We start from the raw sequence: 27,810 nt of genomic DNA on the forward strand, positions 1-27,810 counted from the left end.
AAAAACACTTCTCAGGGGCAAGGATATATCTTTATTGAGTACTTTTGCAAAGTGCAAATGCAACTATAGTAAATACCACCAGAGATGAGAATAGTCAGTTGACTTATCTCAAGTCAATTATGGGAGTAAAACTAAAATCTTAAGCCTAGAAAATACATGCTAAAGGCATATTAACTTGCAATATGGAACTTACTCTATTGAATACCTTTTGTCTACATTGGAAAAATCAGAAAAAAGAAATGGAGAATTACATATTATTAAAAAACTAAACAAGAGCAAACTATAACATGCTTTAATAGAATTTTTTAAGATACAGCATTTATCAAATCTGTTTTATCATGCCCCTGAATTTATTTTGTTTGTTTAAATTAACTAATTAAAGAATGTGAAAGGTCAGTGGTATTTAAGTCTGATCAGTGGAATAGTGTTAAAAATATTTTTTCACAATGGTAGAGACTTATCTTTAACATATATAAAAAGCTTTTTTTAACAAAAAAATAAATAGCACATTTTTCTTTATTAACCAAAAATCTGTCTTCTCAGTTTCAAGAAACACATACGAAAATTATTTTATAAATGCCTGATTAATGGGAGACCAGTGCTCCAGCCCACCTGCTATACAAAATTTCAATGTGGAAAAAAAGAATAAAAAAATAGATTGCCCAGAACGCGGTTCACAAGTGGTGTCATGAAAACTTGAAAACAAGTTCACTGATCCTCAGCGGCTCATTCCAAATCACTCATCTAAGTACTGCAAAGAGAAATATGTTTTCCCTTGAAATATAAAGTGACTAAAAAGTAATTTCAATATAAAACTGTTGTTTTCCAACAGTAAGAGATAATCTTACTTTATATTTGACATATTTAAAATAAATGTTTAACACATATCCAAGAATAAAATAAATAATAAATTTTTTTAGGACAAAATGTATTTCCTATTGTGGAATCTAATTGTTCTGGCAAAGGATGGCCAAGGAGAAGTACAAAATGAGTAAGTGAATTGCTAACTGCTAAATGATATGTGAGTAAAGACAATCCAAGGAAATCCCCATGAAGCTCCACACTGCCAGACTTTGAGAGCAACATCTTTGGGCTTTTTGCTTAATGAAATGTCCTCAGATACACAAAGATATGTAACTTCTTGAGATTCTTCTAAATGCTAGCATTTTATACAAAATATGGCTGATAAATGTTCAATAAAACATCATAGCATTGAACATCTGGGACACAGGAGAAATAATGTCATGTCAAAACATATTAGTAGAGTTTCCATGTAAAAATACATCAATTCAGTAAGTATTTCAGATGTTCTCAACTTGTATATATATGTGGACAGATATATAGAATAATTAGAAATTAGCTCTTTAAGAATGTAAGACATTATTTTCTATGTATTTTTAAATTTTGCCCCACTAACAGACAAAATGGACTCTCCTTGGCTAACTGAGCTTCTCAAAGTTAAAACAGAAACAGGCCTACATAGTTAAGAGAGGGAATAATCACCATACTCTGCATTATTAGAAAGAACTAAGTGTCACAGGACCTCCCTTTTGACAACCAAGCCAAGAGTTTCCCCTTGTCAGTGTCAAGATAAACTGTGACAGGAAACTCCCCTGCCACTCACTGGCTGTTTGAAAGAAACATCTGACAGAGACTTCTGGTTTTGGGTCTAAAACCCATCTAATCAGGGCTCAACTATTTTGACCAATCAGAATTGAACAGGTGTAAAACTTTCATTTGCATAAGTGGACCTGGTTGAGAACCTAGGTGAGAACTTTCCCTGTTTAAGCCAGTCCCTCCCTTTGTTCTGTGGAGACCACCCCTTTACTTGTATTGAAGATTATGCCTTCCCAATCTACAGATCATTTTTTAAAAGAAAATAAGCTTTCCGTTTTAAACCTTCCAAGCACACACACAGTTAATCATCTATGGAAAATAATTTTTAAAAGTGGCTGCATAATATATGTTATATTATGTTGTCTGGTTATGGTAGCGAATACTCAGCACACTGGGAGGCCAACGTAGGAGAATCACTTGAGTCCAGTAGTTCAAGACCAACCTGGCCAACATAGGAAGACCCTATCTCTATGAAAAATTAATTTAGATACATTTAAAATTATAAATAAAAATAAATGTTATATTGTTCAGAAAAGAGATCAGAACTTAGGAAAGATGCAGTAAAGAAGGCAGTAGGGAAGTTTTCCTAAAGGAGTACAATTTAAGAGATGGTAATTGAATTAGATGCCACCAGATTTTCCAGAACTCAGGTTCTTGGCCTCTCCAACCCTGATGAATGGGAAAGGGGGCCTTGGTGTCACAGTCAGTGTTACAGATTAATTAGAACTCGTGGACCCAAAGAGTGTGTGGTAGTGTGATATATTAGGCAGAGTGAAAGGACAGCTTCCACACCGTGGAAGGGGACCTGGACAGGGTGCTGCTGCAGGCTTGGGTAGCTGGAGTTTATACCTGGGAGTTATTCCTTTCCCCTTCTTGTTCTAATCCAATGAGGGGTTTTTTTAAACTTTCTCTGGCCAGAGGTGGGAAAAGTCATTTCCCTTGAAAAAATCCCCTGGGAGCCAGAGGCAGGGAAACTGGAAACAAAGCCTCTAGCCGACCAGGGAAGTTCCTCTAACACAGCCCCTCAAGATCATGTACAAAATGTGTCAGCTTTCAAATGATGCCCCACCTTGAACCCTGGTCTAACCAGATTTGCGATTGCTTTGGCTTCACAGTGTTAGAAGATATGGCCCAAAACCTAATAGTCATGTGAATAGAGATTTTTGTTTGTTTGGGGTATTGTATGGTTATTATTTTAAATAACTCTTTTCCTTTTAAACTCCTCACAAATGCTTTGCCTGTCTTTTTGAGAAAGAACACTAATGCTGTCAAGAACTTGAAAAGAAAAATATCAGATTCATGAGTCTTTATCTAAAGAAACCATTTATCTCCTAAATAGCTGCTGCATATCAGTAATGTTCAGAGAAAGGGAAGTAACATAGTCTCCTCTTTTTTGACCTGAACAATTTGTGGAGGGTTCCTCTGTGAAATTTTGTAGAAATTGTGTGTGTGTGTGTGAGTGCGTGCATGTGTATGTGAGACCATTATTCTAATATAAAGTTGTAAAATGATAATATTGCCTAAATACACAAACCAACATATGTTTTTACTTTCTCTGCATCTTTATGAAAAACATTTTGGGTTGGGGAAGATTATCTTAAAATCATATTTCCCAATAATGTTCAGAAAATAAGGAAATGCTAGAGAAGCCCATTCCAATGAAATAACGTCAGTAAAGACCCAAAGTGACCAGAGTTTGACTTAGTTGAAAAATAATGCAGGAAGTCAGTGAAGTTGACTTTTGTGAGCTAGAAATATAATGATAAAAGATGAAGTTGGAGAGTTAAGAGTATATATTTACCTATATTATATAGGATATGCTATAATAAGGGTTTATGTTTTATTCTAATTGCAATGAGTAGATATTACAGTGATTTGCATAGTATCATTTGCATTTGTAAATAATCCAATTTGCTACTATGTTGAGAATTTGTTTAAATGTTAAGAATTGAAGAAGGGTGGCTGGTATTGTGGTATCCTTGGAAAGGTATAATAATGACTTTGTAGCAGTGAAGAAAACTTTCCTTCCACCCTCTGAAGGTTTCAGCTCTGCAATGATCTTGACAGTAGACTAATTAGTAAAACAAATCTGGATGCTGTGGCTCATGCCTGTAGTCCAGCTATTCAGGAGGCTGAGGCAGGAAGATCCCTTGAGCCAAGGAGTTTGTGGCTAAGCCTGGGAAGACTCTCTCTCTTAAAAAATAAAAGAAGAGCAAGACTCTTATCTCTTATCCAAAAAAAAAAAAAAAAAGAGAGAGACAGAGAGAAAAGGCATACAAATTTATTATGTGCATATGCACAGGAGTTCCACAAAATATAAAACTCAAAGTAGGGCCAGATGGTTAAAGCTTAAATAGCATTTTGAGCTAGAGAAAGATATAGGGGCTTGTGGAGAGGTGACAACACAAGCCACAGGAGGGTGAGGGGAGGATGCACATGATGAACAAAGGTTGTTTTACTATACAGATAAAATTACTCAGGCAGCCTTCAGACGAATAGGTGATGGGCTATGCCAAATTCCTTCTGGGCTAAGCATTGATATGATCTTTTTTAGATCTGTTTTGGGCAGATAAGGAGGCTCAGAGAAAGCCTGTTTTTGAATTTGCTGTTTACTAATATAGATAGATGTAAATTTCTTTTACAAAAGGACAGCTTTTCAGACCTATTCCTGTGTCTGCAGCTTCTCTAAATAGTCATCTCAAAATATGCCAAGAAGTATATTTTGTGATAGCATATTTAGTCTCCCATAGTCCCATTTTGGGGTGGTGTGTCCTGAGCCCCTACAGCTTCAATATTAGGCAATGCAAATAATAAAAGGGGACATATATACTTTGTAATTAAATGAGGTGTAAAGATCAATACAATATGTATAGATAGGGACAGAAAGTGTAACCAAAATAATCCTTATGATTTTTGGCTTGAGCAACAAGATAGGTATTAATATTCTTTACTGAAATGAATACAATTGAGAAGTAACAGATTTGGTTGAAATAGAAGACAAGAATCATTTTATCATTTGTTTTCACTCCTTTTGAATATAATACAATATGTCCATCTATTTTTTAAATCCTTGATTTTTCATTATGTTATGGCATTCTGCCTTATGAATATATGCTAATTCAAATAAACATCTATTATTGAATAGTTTATTTATTATAAACAGCATTTTAATTAACACTCATGTAATTACATATGTATATTAGCTGAATGTGGATTCTTTTCTTTTTTTATAGATTTAGTTGGTACAAGTATAGTTGTGTTACATGGATATATTGTGTAGTAGTGAAGTCTGGGCTTTTAGTATACCCATCACTCAAACAGTGCACTTTGTACCCAATAGGTAATATTTTGTCTTGCAATTCCTTCCACCTTTTGGAGTATCTGTATGTCCATGTGTAAACTTGAGTTATTTTCTAAGAATACATTTATGGAAATGGAATATTTAGTCCTATGTGATGTTTCACTTGCATTGAAACTATTGACGGTTGCCCTCCACAAAAACCATCAAAAAAAGCTGTTGATTAAGCAAATTTAAGTTGATTAGACTAACTGCCATAAGGAAGGAATATCAACTAGAAATAGTATTAGTGGTGTCTCAGTATGGAAAAATTATGAGAGGATAGTTATAGAATTTGATGACCTGATTTGTGTAATATTAAGGTAGGACTTGTAATCTGTGTAAATGCCTAAGATTAGGAACACTTTATGATAAAGTGGCTTTGAATTGACTGGCAAAATGAATTAAGGGTATTGAAGTAAGTCCTGAGCAATCCATTAGTCTTGATAAGAAAGCTATCTTAATTGGCTCACTGTCACATCTTCCAGAAGTAAATATTTGATTGCCCCTAGCATTTTACAATAAGGACACAGAAACTGTCCAATATTGTTCAATATAGAGACAGGGAATCCCATTCATTTCAGCCCTTAATACATGTTGTCAAATAGCTCTCAGTGAAATTTGCATTAATTTAGATTTTATATATTTACTGCCACTAATTATACTTTTACTTGGATTTAGGGAATAATTACCTGAAAGACTGTTTATCATACTCAGATTTTGATGTGCTATATTGCTACATCTGATTTTTAATCAATGCCTTATTTTGAATATCAGTTCATAACCTAATAAAAGATAACTAATAGTTGGTCATTAATTATTTAATAAATAGAATTTTTAAAAACATGCACATGCAAATCAGGCATTAGTCTTTTAAGAAGAAATGCTAATTGAGAGAAAGGTGCTAAAAACAATGTGCCCTGAACTTCAGGGAAAACATATGAATGTCTCTTATAAGAGCCACTTTTGTAATATTTTCATTATAGCATTTCAACTGTCAGAGGGATTAGTGAGCAAAGATGGCTTTGGCATATTTTCAAAATGATCCCAGGTATTGAAACCTTCATTTAAGGAGCCACAGCAATGTTAGACAGATGATGATAGACTTTCTTCCCAGTGGGAACACTTGAGTTGCATCTCTCCCTTATCATTCTCATGCATAGTGACTATCACAAACAGCTGTAGGAGATTAGACAGTTTGGCTGGTTTTATCCAGGCAGAGCTTTCATGGCAGGTATCAAAAGAAAGACAACTAATACACATAATCCTTGTGAAATATAACCTAAAGGGGAGAAATTCCATTTTTTATAGAACTTTACTGGAAAATGTTTTATAAAGCAAAAAGCATTACAGGTAATGCATTGCAATCTAATTATTTCTCTATTGGCAATGATGACCTTTCTTACTAAATAAATAAATAAATAAATAAATAAATAAAACTTCCTTAGATCCAAAACAGTTACAAAAGAGTAAAAGCATTTAATCTATATCCTTTAATTGCAGATAAACATACATATATAATCTTTTTAATGCAAAAGAGTTAAATGTGAAAGATACTAACTTGTATTTTTTAACATGCTGAGTGAATGCAGCATATAGTGTGAATTTAATGTGTTGCTGATAGGATTTGGCTCTGTGTCTCCACCCAAATCTCATCATGAATTGTAATCCCCATGTGTGTTGAGGTAAGGACCTGGTGGGAGGTGATTGGATAAATGAAGGTAATTTTACTCATGCTGTTCTCATGGAAGTGAGTGTGTTCTCATTAGATGTGATGGTATTAAAGTGGCACTTCCCCCTTTGCTTGCTTTCTTCTGCTGTCATCTAAGACATACATTGTTTCTCCTTTGCCTTCTGCCATAATTGTAAGTTTCCTGATGCCTCCTCAGCCATGTGAACTGTGAGTCAATTAAATGCCTCTTTTTATAAAGTACCCAGTCTCAGGTAGTTCTTCATAGCAGTATAAAAACAGCCATATACAGTTCCTTTTCAAATTTTATTAACATTTTATTGTAAACTGACACTATCTATTTAACATTTTTCCATATGTTTTCCATATGTAGGTTTACTATGTAAATATGTATTTTATTATCAAGAAAGTACAAAATAATTTTAAATTCTTACAAAAAAATTAATGAAAATATTATTTATAATTATACCATCAGAAGGTCATTGCTAATAGTTTTATGTGCATGTGTGCATATATAAATACATATATGTAAAATTTACTATTCAAAAATTTAGATCATTCATGCAGCACATTTTTTAAAAATTTCCAATAAGTTGAATTAACACATATATATGAAAAAAATAAACTGAGTAAACTGTTCATTTCATGGAACTACAAGATATAATTAAATTACGGAAGTATAAAAAAGATTATATTTTAAAAACTTAAAACAAGTAACTTACTCTAAGACAATAAACACATAAGAATAAATTATGTGATTGCTAGGAGTTGTGTAGATGGCATACAAGCTTATTATTAGAGCCTCTAAGTCAGTTCTAGGCATCATTTGTAACTCAACTGTCCTCCACAAAATTTATACTTGACAAATTTTTATTCCTCTAGGAAAGCAAAATTCTATAAACTTTCTTAAATGAAAATACCCATTACCTCACTACTCTTCAATAATTCTACACACACACAAAATAACATTTTATTCTTTGAAAAGCAATTGTAGCAATTAGGTTACCACATAATATTATAGGATTAGATGGTTTCTTTCTTTCTTTTTTTTTTTTTTTTGAGACGGAGTTTTGCTCTTGTTACCCAGACAGGAGTGCAATGGCACGATCTCGGCTCACCACAACCTCTGCCTTCTGGGCTCAAGCAATTCTCCTGCCTCAGCCTCCCGAGTAGCTGGGACTACAGGCGCACACCACCATGCCCAGCTAATTTTTGTATTTTTAGTAGAGACGGGGTTTCACCTTGTTGACCAGGATGGTCTCGATCTCTTGACCTCGTGATCCACCCGCCTCGGCCTCCCAAAGTGCTGGGATTATAGGCATGAGCCACTGCGCTCGGACAGGATTAGATGGTTTCTTTTTCCAAGTAGTTGGGCTTCATGTTTTCATAATTTTCCAACAACTGCCATAGTAAAAATTTTTTGGTCCCCTGGTACAAGTATCATGCTAAGTATTTAGCACAACTGTTGCTGGAAAGGGATCCCTATTCAGACCCCAAAAGAGGATTCTTGGATCTTGCACAAGAAAGACTTTGGGGCTAGTCTGGCATGTTAAGTAAAAGCAGGGTTGTTAGAGAAGTAAAGAAACAAAGACAATGGATACTCCATAGAGCAGGGCATTCCTGAAAGCAAAAGCAGGAGCATGCCCACCTCAGGCACAATGCATGTTTTCATAGAAGTTTAAAAAGAAAAAACCAAATATATATATAAAAAAAAGAGATTTAATTGGCTCATGGTTCTAAAGGTTCTACAAAAAGCATGACAGCATCTGGTTCTGAGGAGGCCTCAGAAAACTCACAATTATGGCAAAAGGTAGAGGGGAAGCAAGGAGGACTGACATGGTCAGAGCTGAAGGAGAGAGAGGGGAAGTGCACAAACTTTTAAACATCCTGCTATCTTGAGAACTCACTATCCTAAGGACAGCACAGGAAAGTGAGGGGTGGTGGTGGTAAACCGTGAGAAACCAAGCTTATGATCCAATCATCTCCTATGTCCCAGGCCCCACCCTCACTGTTGGGAATTACATTTCAACATGAGATTTGGGTGGTGACATAGATCCAAACCATATCACCTGTGATGTGTAAAATATCTATTCTATTATTAACCCACATTACATTTGGATTAAAATGTCTTAAGTCTAAAAGTTGTTAAAAAAAAGGACTGCAATCATATTCAAGACTAACACAATACTAAGTATATATTTTTCATTAACCATTTTAATTTCATTATTTATCTCTTTTAGAAGATACTAGAGTTTTTCCTTCTATTAATGTATCATGTTTTGTTTATCCAATTACATTTTATTGGATATTTAAATTTTTTGCAATGTATTGATTTTTATATAAAATGCATAATGAATATATCATGTATATAGATCTCTGAAAATACGTTGTTTGCTTCATAGGATGTACTCTTTCAAAAGGTGAGCTAGAACAAGTATACGTACTTTTTCAAAGAATTTTATGATATTGTCTGCATTTTGGTCTATCTCTCTTGAGATTTTTCTCTTCACATTTTCCCTTCCTTCAAGAGTTCTTGAGTTTAACAATTTTCCAAAGGTCTTGATAACACCAGGCATTGCCATCATTTCTATTTTTGCCAATTTATAATAAAAAGTTTCTGTTATTTTTTATGAATAATGAAATTAAACATTGCATATGTTTATAAATTTTTTTAAGAATAAATTTTTAAAGATATTTATACACGTAAAACCTGAGATTTGCATGATTTTATTAAACAGTTTTAAAGATTCATTTAAAATTAAGGTGCAGTGGCTTATACCTATAATCTCAGCACTTTGGGAGGCTGAGATGGGAGGCTATCTTGAGCCCAGGAATTCAAGGCTGCAGTGAGCTGTGATCATGCCTCTGTAATTCATTGAGAGATCATGCCTGGGCAACAAAGCAAAATCATGTCTCTAAAAACACATTTTTTAAAAAACTTTACTTTGCAACTAATTAAAGTACATCTATTAACATACATGGTAAAACTTCTTACCTCATATCAACATTTTCCCATAATCTGTGGAAATATTTTTGTTTTGATGTAGTGATTAACTTTTTAGTATCAGTCTTTCTTTAATGTGTTGTGATTTTTTTATGTTTCACATTTAAATATTTAATTTGCCTACAATTATTTTTGTGTAAAATATGAGGCACCTGTCTAACTCATGCAAAAACCACTCTAGATTTAATATTTAAAAAATTATTACAGTCCATGTATTTTCTTTCTTATTAATTTTAATAATAATAATTGGAAAGCCTTTCTTAATATAACTTGTTTTCAACATTTTTCAAATTATTCCTATTTATAGGTGCTATACTAATTTAATCAAGTTTAAAAATACATATTGAAGTAGCGATTTGGAAACAACTACATATTAATTGGAAACACATAGTCATTTGATATCAATTGCTTAGTATTTCTACACCCATATTCATAAGTAATATCTGTCAATTGTTTATATTTTTTAATTGACAGAATATTAATTGTATTTAAGGTGTGATTTTGAAGTATAGAGTCTACATTTATGTTGTAATTGTTCAACATTTATATCTGTACATTAATGTTTGTTATAAATACTGAATACATGTAAAAAATTAGATTTTTTCTCTTAGCTCAGTAATATTTAAAATGACATAGGAATTATAGAAATTATCTCTGAACCTTATCTGGCAAATTTTGGAGACCTTTGGCATCACTGGAGGATACCTAAATGACCTCACAATATTGAAAAAGGCAGTTAAGTGTGATGAGAAAAAAAAGAAAAATAAGACTTCAAGCTTTAAAGCCAGAAATGCCAGAGTTTAATATGTTAGCCAAGTGAATCTTTTGAATCAGCAGGTTATGTCTTTAATTGGACATAGCAGTGTTGTCTGACTTATGTGGGTACCTCAAAATTTTGAATACATCTGACATATATCAAACTTTTCTCATTATCATTTAAAAAACTGTTTCTATAGAGTACTTGAAAAATAGCAGATCATTATTATAAATAATCTACAATAAAAACATAAAATATATCTAATACCAGTGAATAAATTTATATAATCGATGACATCAATAAGAAAATAAGAAATTACCATTACCTGGATAGACAAAAAAGACTTCTGAAAAAACGCAACATTCAGTTTGTGTATAAACTTAAACCCAATTAAAAATACAAACCTACTTTCTTTATCTGCTAAAGAATGACTGTTTTAAACAAAGGCCCAGACTATTTAAGTCAACAATAAAAATGATGTAAGACACTCAAGAGAAATTTTCATGTGATGGGCAATTCTAAAACAATAGTTTTTTTCTTTTTCTTTTTTTGAGACAGAGTCTTTCTCTGTCACCAATGCAATGGCGTGATCTCTGCTCAACGGAACCTCTGCCTCCTGGATTCAAGCAACTCTTCTGTTTCAGCATCCCAAATAATTGGGATTACAGGTGCATGTCGCCAAGCCCAGCTAGTTTTCTTTTGTATTTTAGAAGAGATGGGGTTTCACCATGTTGCCCAGGCTGGTCTCGAACTCCTGGGCTTGGGCAATCTACCTGCCTCGGGATCCCAAAGTCCTAGGATTACAGGCGTCAGCCATCATGGCTGGCAAACAATAGTTTTTATCTTACATCAGTAATAATTGGGTAGAAAATATAATTGAATATTGGGTAGAAAATTAAATTGAATATAATTCAATTTAAATAATTGAATATTTAAAATTGCAAAATGTTAAATATTTAGAAAAATAGCATAAATATGAATAACAGTATAGAAAAATTATTAAATTTTACTAAGCAAGACAAAATTTTTGAGGAAATTAGAAGACCTTAGTGTTAAAAACCTTATTTTTTCCAAATTGATTTTCAAACCAAAATCAATGTTAATCAGGTTCTAGACAATGATGTCCTTTTCTATGGAATTTGCCACATTTGCAGCTCCTCTAATGAGTGAATTCATGGATACAAAAGACCATTTGATAGAGTGAAGAAGAAGAACCTAGAGAAAGACACAGTGTGGAGGGTGAATAATCTCTTCAATAGTTGTTGAAAGAGCACAAAGGGAGTCAAGACACACATACACAAGGTGAAGGGTAAAGTTATCCTGCATTAACTTTAGAGCATTTATATTATGCTGCAAATTACTACTCCTGAGAGATTCATGGTGCATCAAATCCAGCTACAAAGTCATGACATAGTTCAATAAAATTACTTAGATTTTTGAGGATTCCTGTCTTTTTAAATGCTGGAAAAATTATTGAAGAAAATCCTCAGTAGGCTGGGCATGGTGGCTTATGTCTAAAATCCCAGCATTTTGGGTGGCTGAGGCCGGAGGATTGCTTGAAGCCAGGAATTTGAGACCAGCCTGAGCAACAAAGTAAGACCCTGTCTATACAAAAGATTGAAATCAAAAATTAAATGTAAAAAAAAGGGAATCACCTCTAATTCAGGAGTCATTCATTATTCCTTACTAGAATAGAGACTTTTACTTTAGAAATTTGAAAATCTCTGTATATCTGTACACTCGCAGGAAATAGAAATGATATATAAACAAAAGTTTATTTTATTTAATATTATATCAGTAATATCTATTTGTGTATTTAAGATTGAGAGACAAAGAGGCAGAGATGACAGAGACAGATAAAGCTGTCTATATTTCTATCTGCATGCCTATTTATCAATAAGAAATGACCAGGTCTCTCAATAAACTACCCACCCACCCCCCCGAAACATATACACACACAAACACTACCAAGTATTATTGTGAAATAAAAGAGAAATGTAAGTACAAATTGAGAAAAAGACCATAATTCTGGAAGGCAAGTACCAAGATATTTTCACAATTAGTTTATAATTTTAAATCAAGTATAATAAAATTCAGTATTTATAATTTGTATGTATATGATTTAATAAATAAAACAAGATTCTTGTAGGAATCTTTCCTGTGAATGAAATAAGAAAATTGTTTTATGTTTGTCATAACTGTTCATGTGTTTTCTTGTGTGTGTGTAAATTTAGGTAATTTCAAATTTATAACATTTACAAGGATTAATATAAGGAAATCACATATAACTTTCACGAGGATTCTCCAAGTATGCATGCTCCTATTTAATTTGTTCACATTTTACTCCCATTTTTTCTTTTATTCTTCTTCTTCTTCTCCTTCTCATTCTCTTTCATATTTATCTTCTTTTAGATATTTTCTCAGTATCTGAAATATGTTTGCATATACATTTATATTTTTGTGTATATGTATGATACATATTTTTATCTTCTTTTGAAAACAAAAAAATAGAAATTCTCTCCTCTTGCCTCTAAATGATTCTTATATCTCAAAAAGAAGAAAATTATCTTAAATAATTTTAGTTTCCTTGTCAAAATGAAGAAATATAAATATAACACTATTGCCTCATATTCACATTCAAATTGTTTAAACTACTGAATAATGCCTTAATGACTGATGATTTTTTTCCCATCCAGGATTCACATTGCATTTACTTATTGTGTGTTTTTAGTCAACTAATTCAGAGAAAATCCTGACTCTTTACATTTGTTTTTTTTTTTACCTTATATCAGTGGACAGTTATTTTATTGAATATCTCTGTTTAAGTCTGTTGGATGTTTACTCATTAGTGATTCTAATACAAGGCACAGAAATGCACACATTGTTTCAGTTCACTCTTCATGTTATACATTCCAATGGCATGAATCCATCATAATAGTATATTACAGAGTATTGTCATTACCCCAGAAATCTTGTATGGTATACAAATCATCCGTTCCTCCTTTCCAATTCTTGTCAATCATTGATGTTTTTACTGTCTCCATAGTTTTGCTTTTCTAGAATATCTTTCTTCTACTGGAAATTAAATGATATGCAGATGGTTCAGGCTGGTTTCTTTCACTTAGTAATGTGCATTTAAGAACACTTTCATGGCTTAATAGGTCATTTCTTTTTTACACTAATTAATACACTATTGACCGGGTGTAACACGGTTTATCCATTTATCCAATAAAGGAAATCCTGATTGTCTCTTAGTTTTGACAATTATAAATTAAGGTGCTTTAATCATCAGAGTGCAGATATTTACATGGACATAAGTTTTTTTTTCTCCTTTTAGTAAATATCAAAGGACACAATTATTGGATTGTAAGGTACCAGTATATTTAGTTTGTAAGAAACAACCAAATTTCTCCCAAAGTTGTTGGACCATGTTGCCCTTCCACCAGTACTGAATTAGAGTTCCTATTGCTGCCCATCCTTACCAGCATTTGGTGTTCTGAGTGTTTGGGATTTTGGCCATTCTAACAAATGTGTAGTAATACATTATTGTTATTTTAATTTTCATTTCTCTAATGTCATATGATGTGGAACATCTTTTCATATGTTTATTTGCCATTGAAATATCTTCTTTGATGAGATGTTCTTCAAAAAGGTCCTTTCTTCATTTTGTAATTGTTCATTTTTTATTGTTGAGTTTTCGGGGTTCTTCGTGTATTTTAAATAACAGTCTTTATCAAATGTGCCTTTTGCAAACTTTTTTTTCAGCCAGTGGCTTGTCTTCCTGTCCTCTTGACAGTGTCTTTCATGAAGCAGACATTTTATATTTTAATTATGTCCACTGTATTTTTTCAAATATTGAGTCTTTAGTGTTATATCTAAAGAGTCATCACCAAACCCAAGATTTTCTCCTTCATTATGGTCCAGGAGTTTTACAGGTTTGTGTTTTATGTTTAGGTCTGTGATTCATTTTGTTGTTGTTAATTTTGTGAAGAGTGTAAGATCTGTATCTAGATTTATTTTTGTTACATGTAGATGACAGTTGTTCCAATGTCGTTTGTTGAAAAAGATCATCTTTTCTTTATTGTATTGCATTTGATCCTCCGTCAAAGATTAGTTGACTATATGCTGGTCTACTTTGAAGATTTTTATTCTATTACATTAATATATGTGATCATTCTTTTATCAATAACATTGTCTTGATTACTGTAGCTGTATAGTAAGTTTTAAAGTTTGGGTAATATCAGTCTTCCAACCTTGTTTTTCTCCTTAAGAATTGTGTTGGCTATTCTGATCTTCTGCCTCTCCATACAAACTTTAGAATCAGTTTGTTAATATCCATGAAGCAATTCACTGGTATTTTTACTGGGATTGCATTGATCCTACAGATCAAATTGAAAAGAACTAACATCTTGACAATATTGAGTCTTCCTCCATGTGAATATAGAGTATCTCCACTTAGTTTTTCTGATATTTTTCTTCAAAGTTTTGTAGTTTTCCTCATGTAGATCATGTGCTCATTTTACTAGATATATATATGAGTCTATTAGAAGATAGTGCAGACATATATTTTTGAATTTAAAAAGTTATTAAAATGCATCATTATAAAGGAACAGAAAAATACACCCACTTCAAACCATATTTTCTCACTACTGCATATTTCAATTCTAGTAAAAGCTTTGAAAGATCTATGTATAAAAGCAGATCTAGGCCGGGCGCTCAAGCCTGTAAGCCCAGCACTTTGGGAGGCCGAGGTGGGTGAATCACGAGGTCAAGAGATCGAGACCGAGACCATCCTGGTCAACATGGTGAAACCCTGTCTCTACTAAAAATACAAAAAAAAAAATAGCTGGGCATGGTGGCGCCTGCCTGTAATCCCAGCTACTCAGGAGGCTGAGGCAGGAGAATTGCCTGAACTCAGGAGGCAGAGGTTGTGGTGAGCCGAGATTGCGCCATTGCACTCCAGCCTGGGTAACAAGGGCGAAAACTCCGTCTCAAAAAAAAAAAAAAAAAAAAGCAGATCTGATTTCAAAACCACAGTGATCTCCAATTTAATTGAAATGATTAAATACATATAAAATACAAATGCAGAAGACTAAATTTTGAGGAAGCAGAGGCAGAGTAATTCTGTGAAACAGTTTCAGAAAATGTGGGTAATAAATATTATTTTTCATTGTGTTCACCTGTAAAAAATCTGTGTTGATATCCATTTTTCCTTGAGATGAAAATGCATGCATTTTTTTGTATTTTTTATTTTATGGAATTAAATTATTGTAGAAGTAATTTTTTAGTTATTTTTGGAACACAGAGTTCTTCCCTTTATGTTCCCCTTAGAATTAGTTCACCTAAGTGGGATGCTCATAAATGCATTTTTTTAAACTTTAAAGCTATAAAAGAGTAAGCATTCAATAAATATTTTTGAGGACCAAGTATATGCAAAAGCATAGAGGATGCAAATATAATTGAGAAATTGTAATTACTTTATAACCATGCTAAATAGAAACCATTGCACCCACTGTTGTTCTTTTCTAGTGTCTTCTGAGTAGAATTTTTTTTGTCATTTTTCCTTCATTTTTTTTATCCAGCACAAAGCCTGGCAGAGAGCTCTGCATATACAAAGTGTCTAATACTTTCTTGAACTTGTACATAAAATTTATAACCCCACTGAAAATCTGTAGTTGAAGAAAAAAGACGCAATTTAAAGTAAGTAATGAACATATAAAACATTTAGAAAAATATAACACATCACATAGTTGCACTATAAAGTACCACAGAGTTGCCATCAATGGCAATTATTTGTCACACCTCAGTGAATTCATTTGAGAGATTATTAATATTGCTCTAGAAATACTTAACAGTATTAGAGTAAACTTCGCTGAGGGGAAAGAAGAAATTTAAATTAACATAGTTTTTTCCTCTCTAAATTCATCAGGCAAGTGGACCTTCTCCCACCCCTGATACCCCCTGCCACAACCCATAAAGAACTTAAGAGTACTCCAGCTGACTTTTTCTCCTTTTATAAAAGCTCTCTCTAATCTCAAAGGAGTAGTATTCTGTTGGAATTTTTATATCTTGTTTGGAGCTGGTGCATGCTCTTGTGACAAGCATATAAAAGAAAAACTGATTACTTTTTTTCCCTTTTAATACATGAAATGGATGCTGTCTAAGTTTTTTGATATAATGTTTCTGGATCCGTCAATAAGTATTCAAGAAATCATAGGTTGACTAAAGCATAGAAATTTATGTGACATGGTATTGTAGGTTTTGAAATACATAGAAATCTAAGAGATAGATTAGATTAGACTTCTGAAGATGGCAACACCGAAAGCCTTCACTCAGGTTTTCTTTTGTCTTTTAGCAGGTGTAACTAGCTACGATGATGCAGAGATTAGTGGTATATGAGGAAAAGCTAATACAGGGTTTCCTATATACTCATGGGCTCTGCATCCCTAGATTCCACTAACCACAGTTTGAAAATATTTTTAAAAAAGAAATAGACGGGTATGCCTCTATTGAACCTGTACCGACTTTTTCTTCTTGTCATTATTTTCTAAACAACATAGTATAGCAACTATTCACATAGTATTTACATGCTGTTAAGTATAATAGGTAATTTAAAGATGACAAAATAGATGGAAAGATATGCGTAGGTTATGTGAAAATACTACATCATTTTATGTAAGAGACTTGAGAGTAAGTAAATTTTGATGTCCTCAGGGGTCCTGGAGCCCATCCCCCACAGAAATTCTGGGATACCTGTACTGAAGGTAAAAGTGTGACCAAAGTAAAACTCCAGCCAGAAGCTCTGGTTCCCACATCAGGAGCTGAACCTGAGCCATGCTGTTGAGAAGTAGGAGTCCTACCCACTAGGCCACCAGGAAAGCAGGTTAACTGTGGTCAGAACTTAGGCTCTTGGCCTTCCTAAGCTGAAGAATGGGGAAACGGGCCCCAGAGGCACCATGAGTTTTATAGCTGAAATATAATTCGTGGACCCAAAGAGTATGAGAAAGTACAGTTTATTAGGCAGAATGCAAGGACGCCTCCCATGCTTTCATGGGAGGCGATATGGCGAAGATTCCAGCCTAGGCTTACCTTTGAGTTATTCCCTCCCCATTCCTGTTCTCATCCAATGAGGGGAGTTCTTTCAAACTTCCTCTGGATTGATTGATCTTTGACTCCGTTACGGGATTGGCTACTTGTTTTATAACTCTGAGTCGTAGAGCCCCCACCTCCAAGAGCCAGAGGTGGAAAATCAGAGACAAAGGCCCTACCTGGTTTGCCAGTGGTGGGAAAGTGAAAAAAGGGCCCCTACCTGGCTTGCTAGAGGCAGAAAAATCAGAGATAAAGAGCTGTTACCTAGTCTGCCAGAGGCACAAAACCCAGAGAATTCCTGCACTCAAAACAATGCCCCCAGACAACCCTGGGAAGTCCTTCTAACACAGTCCCTCAAAAGTATACTCTGACGCACAAATAAAATGGTTTCACCCTCATTCATGTTGTTACCTGGCATCCTATAGCCACATTTCTTCTCTCCCTCTCCCTCTCCTCTTCCTCTTTCTTTCTTTTTCTCACTTCCCCTCTTTCATCTTCCTACCCCCAAACCTAGAGTTAACCTAACTATGAGGTTTAAGGCACAATTCTCCAGAATGTCAAGTCCTTCCAAAACTTATGACCCCAACTGCAAACAATTAGGGTTACAGGGAAGAGTCCAAAGTTATAAAGAAGAGTTCTACAAGACAACTTTCAAAACCACACACACCTCAAATAATTCACTAAAAAGACACGTGGAATGCATTGAGAGCTACTATACTCATGGATATTTATACTGATGGATGTACTTATTAAGGGGAGAGGATACAAAATATTATCTTCTAAAGAGAGATACTCATAGGGAAGACTGAGAGTTCCAAATTTGAGATTTTCTTTGTCCTCAGGATTTATTACCTATTGATATTTATGTGTGAACATATGCCTGGAGTATTATCAACCCAGAAGTTCACTTGAGTTTTATGGTCCAGTCTTATGGAGACCTTATTATGTAAACACAATTGATATATTGCCCACATGGCTGAACTCCGTGTCTATAAAAGCTAAAACCTTCTGATTCAAATCCCCACCCTAAATCACATGGTTGTTTCTCTGAAATGGTCAGCCCCTACACTGACTATCATGCGTGGCTGTGCAAACTCTGAGTCTTCTCATTAAACTCTCAGTAGTCAAAGAAACTCACCATGAATAAAAATGAACCAGGAGAATCAGTATTACCTTGAAACTTGCAGGAAAAAAAAATGCATGAACCTTTCCCAGTCTACTGCATCAGAAACTATGTGAACGGGGCCCAGAAATTTGTTATTAACAAGCCCTCCAAGTGAGTCTAATTCATGCTCAAGTTTGCAATCCATTATTCTAATACGGAGACCCATAATAATCATGTGATAAGGAAGAAAACAAAGAGTAGAGTTTAAGAGCTTTTCCAGAGAAGCAACATCACATTAAAAATAAGTAGTATTTGGGCCGGGCGCGGTGGCTCAAGCCTGTAATCCCAGCACTTTGGGAGGCCGAGGCGGGTGGATCACGAGGTCAACAGATCGAGACCATCCTGGTAAACATGGTGAAACCCCGTCTCTACTAAAAATACAAAAAATTAGCTGGGCATGGTGGCGCGGGCCTGTAATCCCAGCTACTCAGGAGGCTGAGGCAGGAGAATTGCCTGAACCCAGGAGGCGGAGGTTGCGGTGAGCCGAGATCGCGTCATTGCACTCCAGCCTGGGTAACAAGAGCGAAACTCCATCTCAAAAAAAAAAAAAAAAAAAAAGTAGTATTTGAATACACAGATTGCTATTCATTTAGTTCTTAAAACTTAAGTTCTTTATATTTATATCAAAAAATTTACATGAGACACCTTATTCATCTTCCTTTCTGCTTTTTTTTTTGTTTCATTTTTAAAACAGTTACTAATTTAGGGTAGCAGAAATTATCAAAGAAGTTTGCAGAAATATTTTTAATGAAATAAAAGCTATGCCTACATTGTCAATGTTGGGTATATATAGAGCATTTTTTTTTTTTTTTGCATTTGAAAACAAAGATTATCCTCTCGTAAGTGGAGAACTTGTATCATATTCTGAAACATGAAATAACTTTTTTTAATAGCTCAGCTATAAACCATTCAACTTGGGGTCCATGATATGAAGGCTGACACTTTGTAATGTAGGGTTTAATTAAATTGGGCACTGTTATAATTAAGGGTTTTGAGTTATTAATGCATCACTCTGGCAAACATTTAATTTTTTATCTCTCTAGTGAAACCCATATTAAAAGAGGATATTAGGACAGTTAAATACAATTTGCTGCAGAAATGATTTGAATTTTTAGATGTAATACAATACACTGCAGTAATTGTTTTCATCTGAAATAAAAAAGAGAACTTTTGGAAGCTCAAGAATATGACCATAGTCTGAAATAACAGAGCAATTCCTTTTTTAAAAATCTTATATCAGGTATAATAAAACTAACTTGGAGAAGGAATTACTCTAAATGTTCAATGTTGAAAATCTGTCTATGCTTAACCCAAACCACTCCAGCATTTTGGGCTCTCAAAATGGCATCTGAAGTCTAAGTTATTTTAGTATCACATACTATTTTAAAAAATATTTTGGATATTTCATTTGCATCTACACAAGGTAAAGGGGCAGGTATATCTTTACCTTGTTTATTACCAGTTTTCTCTAACAGTTGATATTAATTAAAAGTATCATTTTTATGTATCCACCATAGACTCTCAATAATTCTCCTAAGTAGGGAATCTTACTCAACATTTAATGCAGACTCAGTAATAGTGTTCTTCCACTGATAGTTAAAATCTGAACTCTGAGATACAGAATCACAAAGTCCAGCATTTCATTTCAGAGTTCACCTGCCATAAAACAAACCCAAATTTAAACAAAATTAATTTGAATTATTTGATAGCATGTTGCAAATTATGAGGTTAAAAAATATAGAAAATTTTATTTATTTCAACATTTGTAGAACTTAATTTAGCACAGGGTCTCCTTTTCACTCTGCTCATAATACAGTTCCAGAGAACACACACTAGAAAATGCTGTTGTAATGAAAAGAGGGGTGGTTTAGGCCTAAAGAGACCCCAAATCAATCCTGCTGTCATTATTTGCTAACTGTATTAGCTTAGAAAAATTAATTAAATGCTTGAAGATTCAGTTTCTCATCTCTGAAATAAGATTGGTAACTCTACTTACAGACTTTTTGTGAGGATTACATGAATATATAGGCTTAGAATCTTGATAAACTTTAAAGTGCAATTGAAAAGTTCTGTTTAATTTCTTTGGCTTGTCAACCTAAAATAATCTAAAAGGTCAGTATCTAGTTTAAAGATAGTTTATTCAAGCACAAAATGTAAGGATGGGCTGCTCAGGAGGCTAAGATTCCAAAGAATGGAAGTTCAGTGTTATGAACTGTGGAAGATTGGCTTCAGTTATAAAGACAAAGTTTAGGGAAGTTTAAAAGATGTTCAATAGCTTTCTATTTAATGCATAATGCCTAGTTACAATAATTTGATTAATTGAATTGGTCCTTTTAAATTTTAATTTTAATTTTATTTTTTCCCCCCCATATAGGATCTTGCTCTGTCGCTCAGGCTGGAGTGTAGTGGTGTGATTCTGGCTCACTACAGCTTCAACTTCCCAGGCTCAAATGATTCTCACACCTCAGCTTCCAGAGTAGCCAGGACTACAGGTGTGTGCTACCAAGCCTGGCACACTTTTTTAAAAAATTGTAGAGACAGCATGTCCCTATGCTGCCCAGGCTGGTCGCAAACTCCTGTACTCAACAAATCATCTACCTTAGCATCTCAAAATACTGAAATTACAGGCGTAAGCACTGCACCCAGCCAACGTGGTCTTTTTCTTTTGAAATGGTATTCTTAACATTCCACACTGAAGATATAACCTTTGCAGGGTCTTCGGTGCCATTTGGTTTGAGTTGTGTAGAGGATAATGAAGGAGGCAATTAATCTATAACAAAGATCAATGATTAAAATGAAGGGGAGATCTGGTCTCTGGTCTGTCCCATTCATTTACAGAACAACAATAGAGGAATGGTTAGCCATTATAGGTTAACCTTTGTTAACTAAGAGTATACTAAGAAGCACAATTGCAAACATGCTATGTAACTCAGTCTCCAGGGCTTAAGTTCTCCCTTGTTATAATAAATGTAAAGGGTCCTACAATTTTCTTTTCTTTTACATATTCTCCTTTTCTTAAAATCTTTCATAGAAAAATAATCATGTATTTAGGGGAAAATCTCACATCAGTGGGAAGGCTTATTCCTAGGAAGTCCTGCCCCAATGAAGGTTTAGGGGTGGACACATATCAGTGAAGAATTTTAAGAACAACACAACCAAATTGAGATGGCAGATGGTATTAATGTGTGGAACAAATGAGACCTCAGTCAAGTCACTCATGTATACAGCCTCTATTACTTGTTTAATTATCTCTAGTCCTCAAACATACCATCAATTTATTTTTCTCAGGAGAAATAACTTTTTAAAAGAGTTGTTGTAGAAATACAATGTATATAAGAATTATAGTAAAGAGAATTTATGTGCCAAAATGAAAAAAACTATTCAATTGAAGAGGTAACTAACACCATTACAAAGAAAATTAAAACCTACTCGTTCTTTAGAGATCTGTTATAGCCAGAAAATAATTCAGGATTTAATCTAAATTGTGGGAAAGCAAATAAAAACTCAAAAATAATGGATAGGGCTGGAATCTAAAATATATATCTCACAGTGTCCTTCTGAAAAAAAGTTCTTCTGAAACAAAATATGTTTCTGTTCAAACTTTTTGCCAAATATAAAGTTTAGTAAGACTAATTTACTTGCAAAGCAAGTGTTGGTGTTATACTTGGCATGAGTATTTGCATACGGTGCCACAGAAGTAGTGAATGGCCATATAGGCATTTTAAAATTGGCTTTGCTGGAACATTTTTCATAAGGCATCACTTATTAGACTTTTAAAAGCCTTTCTAGATCAGGAAGCAAAGACGATGATTCACAATGAGACTGTGCCCATACGAATTGGGTGAAATGCTCTTATTTTGCTGTCTCAAAATACCTTGAGGTTCCTGGGCCTGTTAGAAAGTGGCATTCTTTACTCACGACAAGATAGGAACTCTTGACATAATTGCGTAGACAAGGTACCAGGCCAGTCTTTCCAAAGGGCTTTTTATCAGCTCCATAAGGTCAACTGTAATTCCTCAAAGTAGTATAGTCAGATCTTAAATAACATCATTCCAGTCAAAGCTTTCGTAAAACAAACCCCAACAAAAACAAAACAACGTATCTTCAATTTTGTCCTGTTACAAATAAAAACATTCTTACTGAATTATACAAGTAACTATGTTTCCATAAACCAAGAATACTCACAAATCATCCCTAAATTATGGAGATGTCAGTTGAAAAAAAAAGTTTTAATTTTTCTCACAAATATTTGCTTTACCCAATTTCTGTGAGCTATAGATCAAAAAGACAGGTTTTCTTGATTCTGGAAAACCTATTGTAAAAAGAATCAGCTTTCTTTTAAAAAAAGTCATAAAAATTATTTTAGTACTCTATTAGTTTAATTCCATGTAATTAATTCTTGTTCTGTTTGATGTTCAGTTACAAATTCTTATGAATGTATCAGCTATTTAATTAAATCACAAAACCTTTTAAACAGTCCAATGGTATTATCTTCAAAGTTATCAATAACCTGTATTTAAGAGTACTTGTCAATGTCTTTTTAAATAAATTATTATCTCAAAAAGATGAAATTTTGACTTGGCCAATTGCAAACCACTTTTTGAGAAAAATTAAAGTAATCAATGTTTGGAAATGACAAAAGTCTTAAAATAGCCATGGCTAAAGATGCAATTGACAAAAAAATTCGGTTATTTATGTGGCATATAACAATTTAACAAAATAATCATGACTGATAATGTATATCAAAACATATGAGAATTTAGGAATATCACACAATTTTGGAGCACATATTAATATCATATTTATATAAATTTAATTCAAAAAGGTAACATTTTTTATTTGATCATGCTTTCTGTATGATTTTAACATAACAAATAAGCCTAATGTGTCTGTCTTGGACTTCCAGGGGTTCCCGTTTGTTATGTTTCACAGATAGTATGGATTGAAAAAATTTAACTTTAGATTTTGAAATTTGATTTGGGGAAGTATATAAAATATTAAAAGTGTAAAATGTTTCATATCAAAATAGAACCACAGATCAGTTCATTTAGCCAAAGTGATATTTTAAAGATTTTAAAAAGAAAACTTTTGTACTCTTTTAGAGAGGAGACTGTTTCCCAAAAATCAAAAGATCCAATGAAATAGTATGAGCCAAACGTAGTCTATTTCTCTCTCCATTATTTTTGTCAGCTTACTGACAAAAACAGTTTACTAACAAAAACCCCCAAATATAGCTTATTAATAGTACATAAAATTCTTGTTCAAAGGAGAAAGCTGAATTTCATTTTATATTAGTGTGTTATCAGTACTAAAGCTAATTTTAGTAAAACCTTACAAATGAATACACCTAATCGCAATGAGCTTTGACAACACAAGACTTCCAGATAACTTTTATAACCTCTTACAAAACTTTTGTATTTTTTACTCTCTATAACATATTGGATCAATTTAGGCCGTCTCTCTCTCTCTCTCCCTCCCTTCTCTTTTTCTCTTTCTTTCTTTCTCCCATATTTCCTTTCTTTCCTCTCTTTTCTTTCTTTTTTTCTTTCTTTCTCTTTCATCTCACTGTGTTGTATGAGCTGGTGTCAAACTCCTAGGCTCCAGCAATATGCCTGCCTCCACCTCCCAAAGTGCTTGGATTACAGTGTGCATCACCATTCTAAGCCTAGATTCATTTAGTTATACATGTATAATTTTTTCTTCATTTTGAAACATATTTTAAGTAATCTATAAAGTAGATAATTTATGTTGTCTCTAATAAGAACATATTTTAATCTCTTTTTTTTTTCAAACTAGAAAAAAATTCTGTTAGCTGCAGCAAATCCAATAGGTTTGCAGCAAACTTGGTACTTGCCTCCTGGGAGGAAATAATTTGGCTGAGGGGCATATGACAGAGGAAGAGACCAAAGCAAGTTTAGAGCAGGAATGAAAGAATGTAAAGTACACCTGGAGGAGGGACAAGCAGCCAACTTGAGAGATCCAAGTGCCTCATCCATACTTTGACGTGTGATACTTATACATTGCGTGCTTGAGAGGTTTGCATTTCTCCTCCCTTGATGTTTCCTTGAGGTAGGCTCTCCACAAGCACAGTAATCTGCCAGAACATGGGAGGGGTCATATGTACTGTATTTACTGAAGTTTTGTTTATATTCATTTGAGGCATTTTTCCTTACCAGTAGAGCATTTTTAGAGGAAGGTCATCAATTAAATTCCACCATTTCTCCTCTTTGCATGCATGGTTGAGCCTGCTCACCTAACTCCTGAAATTTTATTAGAAATCTGCTGATCACCAGTTTCAGATGTATTTATTTTCTTTCTTTCTTTCCTTCCTTCCTTCCTTCCTTCCTTCCTTCCTTCCTTCCTTCCTTCCTTCCTTCCTTCCTTCCTTCCTTCTTTCTTCTTTCTTTTTTTTTTTTTGAATTTCACTCTTGTTGCCCAGGCTAGAGTGCAATGGTGCAATCTTGGCTCACCACAACCTCTAGCTTTTGGGTTCAAGTGATTCTCTTGCCTCAGCCTCCCAAGTAGCTGGAAATACATGAATGCGCCACCAGGCTCGGCTAACTTTTTGTATTTTTAGTAGAGATGGGTTTTCTCCATGTTGGTCAGGCTGGTCTTGAACTGCTGACCTCAGTGATCCACCTGCCTCAGCCTCCCAAAATTCTGGGATTATAGGTATGAACAACTGTGCCTGGCCCAGAAGTTTCCTATCAATTGGGAGACTGATACTAGCTGGTATTAGCTAAAACCAATTGTTATTTTAGAGAGACACTTTAACATCCACCTGACCATCACCTGATAGTTACCTGACATTCCTGGAGAGGGGGCCACTCTCTTGACTGATTCATGCCTCTCTAGCTACCTAACATTTCCCTCTTCAAGAGTCTGTGACCCAATACTTGGGGAAAACAGAGAGGTCAGTCTTCTGTAACTGCTTCTTGCTGACAGTAGGGCAGTGGTGGTTGTTCCATGGGTCTTGGCTTTTTGCTAGCTGTCAGGGCAGTGTGGCTCTGTGGGTTGGTGAAAGTAGTATTCAGCCAGGTTCAAGGGAGATGGGCAGAATTTTGCCTCAATTGTGTCCCACTAATGGGCATTCTGGGGGTCCTCTGTAGAAGGGTGGCTCTTAAATATTGATGGACCAGTGTCCCTCACCGAGGATTATCTGGAGCTTTGTGACCTAAAAATGAGAAGAACAAATCACATTATTAGATTTAGAAAACATGGACAGAAAAAAAGGAGCAAAAATAGGAAAATAACAAGTAGGCCTAAAAAGGGAAGAAACCAGGAGAACCATTTCCAGGTTCATTCCCAAATTCCCCAACACTAAGAGGCTTTTTCCCAAAAATAAGAGTCTTCATTGGAGTTGTTTGATGGTTTTGTGTACATCTGCTGATGGATTTACCTAAAAGCAACCTTTTTTATCTAGGGCTATATAAATTCTTTCATGTGCTGCAATTAACATATCTAGTTCTCAACAATTTTAGAAGGCTATGGTTGCTAAGAGCCACTTTTTTCATTCATGGTCATTAAATTTTTAGCCATTGTGTAAATGTTGTTGGCTACTTTCTTTGAGAGTTGACTACAGGGCAAGGAGGTTTTTGTGATTCCTGCATTCCCAGGTCCTGCACTAGATATAATGTCAAGTCCCATGAGAAAGAGAATTAACTAAATAGCCCTCCTTTCCCTGGGCAAAATGGAATGCCTATTGTGAAAGAGAGCGATTGCCAACGGCTATGAAAATATCCAGGAATACATAGCCTGTGGCATAAGTTTCAATACAGTTAGCAGGGAGGCATTTGTGAGCTAACTGGCCACAAATATAGGAGGTTTGCTGCAATTTAAGACAAGTGAAAATGTCAAAACAAAATAAAAGTCTGACTTTTTCCAGGATAGATAAGGCACATGGCTGACTCCTTATGTCCCAAGTCCTTACCTAGAATTTAATGACTTTAAAGTAGGCAAGTTGTACAGTTTTTAAAAGTCATAGTATCAGTTTATGACTTTAAAGCATTCAGTACCCCTAATACCCTTTAAAATTGTACTGTGGTACAATTACTTACATAAATTCCATTTTATGTATCTTCTTATGACTTACACAGATAATTTATTACATGTTTGGACTTTTTGACTTGTCCTAAACATTCCTCTTTTTAAACAACCATTCATTTTACTTTAGGACAAGAATTTACCATACAAGATCCCTTTTTGTACAAAAATCTCTTTTCTTTATTATCTTACTTACCAAAAATACTTATTTAATTCTATAATCGCTTAATTAGACAAAAGTCCTTTTTCTTCTTTTAGGAAGTTATAATTTTACTACATATTGCCGTGTGATTCTGGTAAAGGGGGAACAGAGATTATTTACATACTGTAGAAGTTATCCCCAATCAAAACATTGCTTAGATATATTTTTGCTAGGACAGTGTAGGCTGTTTGTAAACCCCTGAGGTTGGACTGTCCAGGATGTGGTTATTGGTTAAAGATTTAGGTATCAATAAGATGAATTTAAAAGTTGGAGAAATATTAAATGGGCACCAATTTTGGAAAGTATATTTTTGCCTCAAAGGAGTATGATTCCTTTTTTTTTTTTGAGGCATGGGGTGCCAGTACCCCTCGTTACCAAAATGATTTGGAGGACAGTGGCTCAGAGAAAATTAGCAGAGTAGACAGCTCTTGAACCCAAAAGATAAATTTATAATTTTACTTCCTACCCATAGTTTGGCTTTGTTCTGTTGCTAATGATGTCTGATTTGGATGGCAGCTGGAGGAGACAGCCCCTTCAATTCAAGGCCATCAGGGGTTGGGATTCTGTTCCAGGCCCCTTCAGACCTCAAGGAAGTCCTGTTTCCAGGGTGGCAAGTCCTACAGGGCTTTTTCCCAATTATCCCATTGAGGAAATTTGCCTTCCAGTGGCCTGGCTTCTCACACTGAGGGCAGTTACCTGGGAGGGTATTTGAGGACAATCTGAAGTGGGCTTCATGGCTGGTAAATCAGTCAGTTGTTGAGTCTGCCACTTATCCATGTTTCTTCTTCTTCTTAGCCCTGCCCTCTTTATTCTGCTCTGTCATAAAACACTGAGCAGGCTAATTTGAGGATTTTCTGTACAAGGGCACTCACTGGGTTCTAAGGCTGAGTTTTGTAATTTTCTCCA

Source organism: Callithrix jacchus, chromosome 14 (assembly GCF_049354715.1).
Source record: "Callithrix jacchus isolate 240 chromosome 14, calJac240_pri, whole genome shotgun sequence".
NCBI classification, from domain to species: domain Eukaryota; kingdom Metazoa; phylum Chordata; class Mammalia; order Primates; family Cebidae; genus Callithrix; species Callithrix jacchus.